This window comes from Oryzias melastigma, linkage group LG6 (genome assembly GCF_002922805.2).
Source record: "Oryzias melastigma strain HK-1 linkage group LG6, ASM292280v2, whole genome shotgun sequence".
Lineage (NCBI taxonomy): Eukaryota > Metazoa > Chordata > Actinopteri > Beloniformes > Adrianichthyidae > Oryzias > Oryzias melastigma.
Window position 1 is genome coordinate 14,465,178 of NC_050517.1, and position 4,706 is coordinate 14,469,883.

Sequence of the window (4,706 nt, forward strand, 5' to 3'; positions counted from 1 at the left end):
TAAATGTTTTTTTCTTTTAAAAAGATAAATTTTGAGCCGCAGTGCATGCTGGGAAACGTGACGAAATCTCGCTAGCTAGCTAAGCTAAATCTCGTTTCTATTGAGCGGTCCGGTGCGGTCTAGTAGAGTAGTAAATACAGAGTAGTTAATCCAGGTGGTAAACGTCTCCAATCAGTTAAGGCCACAGACATAATATATAATTAGACAATCAGCTCTGACGTCACCCATTGACTTCCACAGTCCCCCGTGTCACCGCCAGACCGGTACCCGGAAGCAAGACCGGTACCCCGCATGCGCGAATCTGACGTCACTTCCTCTTTTGATTGCTTCACGACGATAAAGTTTTTCGACAGTTTTGTCTTGTTTCTGACATAGCGAGCTATTTAGACACCACGGACCTTCAGTTAGACACCACGAGCATCTCAAGTTATATATTTAGTCACATAATTTGAATTTTGACATGGAGACTTCGGTTTTCAACCAACTCTATGCTTTTTTAGCAAATGGAGAGCTTCCGAAAAGTGATTCACAGCGTCGAAAAATTAGAAGAATGGCACCAAAATATACAACGAAAGGTAACTGCATGATGTCATTAATTTGTTTCATGAAAAAAACGACAACATTTTTGCAGCTCTATTCCCTTGACTTAAGTCATCCCACGGTCTTAACCCTTTTTGTTTTTTGTTTTTTTATTAAAAATGTGTTGTTTTTTTTGTAACAGACGGCAGACTGTTTTATACTGGGCCGAGCTATCAGTACATGAGATCGGTTATAATGTCAGCAGAGGAGAAGAGAATCGCTCTCATGGAATGCCATGACAATCCAGGTGGGAACCACAACGGCGTCAGAGGCACCAGAGACCGCGTTGTGGCTGGCTACTACTGGCCAACAATAACTCAGGACGTCGAGGAATGGGTATGGGCCTATTTGAGTTAAGAGGATACATTATTACAGCTACATTAACTTTGATCTGAGACATTTGCATCCATTTATGCATAAATGTGTTTTTATGTCAATGTAAATTTTAATATGGCTGATGTTATTCTCACGTATTTAAGTGCGACCAGCACAGAAAATGATGGAAAATCATATTGGCCAAACGTAATGCATGCAGCCAAGATCGTGTTGCTGCATTGGCCACACGCATTTTAAGTGTGTCCAAGGCTTGATTTTTTTATTTATCTATTATTTTTTTTGGCCGCACATAATTAAAATGAAACTTAAAGTTAAAGTCCCATTAACTGTCACTTTCCTAAATGTGTAAATGTGTTCTCCACATTTGACCCGTCCCCTGGTGGAGCCGTGAGCTGCAGAGACAGCCGAGACAGCCGCACTCAGGAAACATTGGCTTGTTTAACCCTAACCGTAACCACAGTCCTTTCCTCTGGGTCTGTGTGACTAAGAAAAAAGTTTAGCACTGGCCGCACGTTTTTAGAAAATTACATGAGAATAGACACTTTCTTTTAATATTGTTTTTTACTGCAATAAACATGTTGTTTGTAAAATGTATTTTTCTTTTTCAGGTCAAAAGTTGTCATCGCTGCCAACTGAATGATCCAATTAAGACAGTTGCCCGTGTATTACATCCCATCAAGGTAGTACATCTTAAACCCTCTTCATTCTTTTAAATTACTTGCCAATAACAAGTTTGCATGCTACAAAGTATCTATCAATTTTAAATTGTTATGTTCTTTGACTTGCAGGTGAAAGAACCTTGGGAGGTTCTGGGGATGGATTTAATTGGGCCTCTTCCGGAAACAAGGGAAGGAAACAAATACATCCTCACAATGACCGATTTATTCACAAAGTGGGTCATTGCAGAACCCCTGAAGACCAAAACTGCAGCAGAGGTCTCTGCAATTCTAACGACCAAGCTGTATACTTTTGGCATGGTCAGAAAAATTATCACCGATCAGGGAAAAGAATTCGTCAATCAGGTAAAAGTTTGTGAAAGTGTTTTTCATACCTAGATTTGTGATGTAGTACAATGTATTTTGGCTAAGTCTGTTCATGTTACTTCAGCTCAACGACAGCATTTTCACAATGCTAAACATAAAACACGCCGTCTCCAGTGCTTACCATCCCCAGACCAACGGACAGGTGAGCATTCAAATAACTAACTTTGAGTAAGTCTTATCAAATCAGTGGTGCCTATTTATCATTCTAAACTACAATAAAATTCAAAGGATGAGAGGACCAACCAAAACATAAAGCGTGCTCTCAGAAAATATGTTAACAGCAAACACAATGACTGGGATGTTCACCTTGCTGCTGTTGTGTACGGCATCAACACTGCAAAGCAGGTATTCTTCCACTGCTATTTGGAATTACTTGTAACATGCCTTATAATGAAGCATTTTAAGACAGTATTTATAGTTTTAAAAACTCAATGAGAAGTGCAAGAGAAAATAAACTAATTAAGATGTTTTGTATGATCAGCACTCCACCCGCCACAGTCCGTACTATTTGTTATTTCACCGCCATCCACGTCTTCCTGCTGTCATGAATGTCTGTCCAATGGGGGATGACTTCAAAGTGGCAGACCCAGAGGAAGACATTGATAGTAGGGTTCAGGAGATGACTGTCCTCAATGAAACGGTCAGTACATTTGAAGGGGTTATGATTCTAGTGTTTTATTTTATCTTTGTCATTTTTTCTGCTTTAGTGAAATGATTTTATATAATTTGATAATTTATATATTTTATAATGTTTTTTTTCTGCTTTGCATGGAATATTTTTGTAGGTTCTACGTAACATTGAAAGAGCACAAGACTCCCAGCAGAAGTCGTATGGATCCCGAAAAAGAAAACATGAACGAGCATGCACCATTCAAGAAGGGGATGATGTTCTCTTGTCTGGGGATGCTAAGAAGAGACGGACTGGAGACACTCTATCCTCCCAGCACCAAGGACCATTCACTGTCGCAGGCATTACAGCGAAAGGGGTGGCCACCATCATGAAGGGAGCAACCCGTCATGTAGTGAATGTGTCCAGGCTGAGGAGCTACAAAAGATGTTCAAGTAAGATAATCAGATCCACACAACGAATCACAATGAAATATGTATTGTATATTGAAAAACATTTAACCATTTCTATGCCTTGCTACATATTTGTATGTCATCAGATCTGTCGACTGAGAGGAAAGTTCCCCTTGATCACTCATATGTGACACTTGGGTGGCAGACTGACCATCATTATGACAGTCCAGGACCAAAATGGCAAAACGACTTGAACCAACTTCAGTCCAGCCTAGTAAGATGCATTAAATCATGATAAGTCAAAGCCATTAGTGGTTTTATTGTTGCTATAGTAGGATGTAGATGAAGTTTTAATTCGTTTCTTGTTTGGTTTTGGTACAATATTTACGCATATTCAACATGAAATCCTCCTTTCATTTAGCTGGAATATGTTTTGGACCAAAACCGTCCTCCCAAAGAGCTGATGGTGAAGGAGGACAATATCTGCCTGACACGAGAAGACTTTTGGAGCCTAGGTTTGGAACAGTGTATGGAATCTGCTGTAAGTGTCCAATGCATTAAAAGGAAAAATGATGTAATGTTTTAAAAATATTTGTTTTGTAGCTTATCGTCTTGCTTTTTGCTATTCATTTCAGATTGGGAATGCCTGTCTAAAGATTGTGGGGGAAGCAGCGCAAAGACACGTAATCTGTCATATTGGTGCACATTTTCTAGAGCTGTACCCTGTATGTTTATTGTGTGTGTGTGTTTCATTTAGGGAAAAGACGTTTATATTGCAGACTTGTATGCTGTTCCCACCTGGAAAGATCCAGAAGCAAACCTGCTGCACTGCTTGCCCGTATGTTTTTTTTTTATTTTTTATTCCCGTTTGTGCATGTTTACTAATTTGTTCCAAACTTTTAGGAAAATTACAGATCCGAGGACATCCTTGTTTTTCCAGCTTGGAGCAGACAGGCAGGTCACGCTGACCACTATCTGCTCTGCGTGAGTGCTCTTGGTCTTTCTTGTTTTGACTGTAGTTGACGTGTTGTCAAGGTTTCTTCTTTTTTCCTGGCTCAGATTTTTTTAGGAGTTTTTCCTTACCGGGAGGGAGGGATAACCAGTTTATTTAGTCTTAGTTTTTAACTATTGTTCATATTTTGAAGCCCAATGAGGCAAATTCTTTTGTGATTTTGGGCTATATAAATAAAATTGAATTGAATTGAATTGAATTTTCATGTATGATGACAACATGTCTGTTTCAGGCTATATTGGTAGCGGAGAAAGAAATACTCTTTCTAGATTCTCTTCGGCCAGATGGTTTTGGGGATGATCACTACAAAACCATATTTAGGTTGACAGTAAAGAAATTCAAAGTGTTCTGGCCTTGTTCAATGGCCAAGTGTGTTGTTCGACTACATTTTTTAAAATGAGCTTCGTTCTCAGGCTCAAAGTTTCAGCATGAAGCCTCGTTCTCAGGCTCAAAGTTTCAGCATGAAGCCTCGTTCTCTGGCTCAATGTTTCAGCATGAAGCCTTGTTCTCAGGCTACTTCAATCTTTATCAATTTTAAATCTGGATTTGTTAGTAATGTGTATTTTCTAAAATTCCAGGAGACTTGCAGCCCTTATTGACCCTGGGTTATGGACTGAAAAAGCAGGACGCAACCTCGAGGTATAATGTTTGCTGCTGAAATTTGAAAGCTAATCAAGCACATAGTATTGCAATAAAAACTAGCAAGTGCATATCAG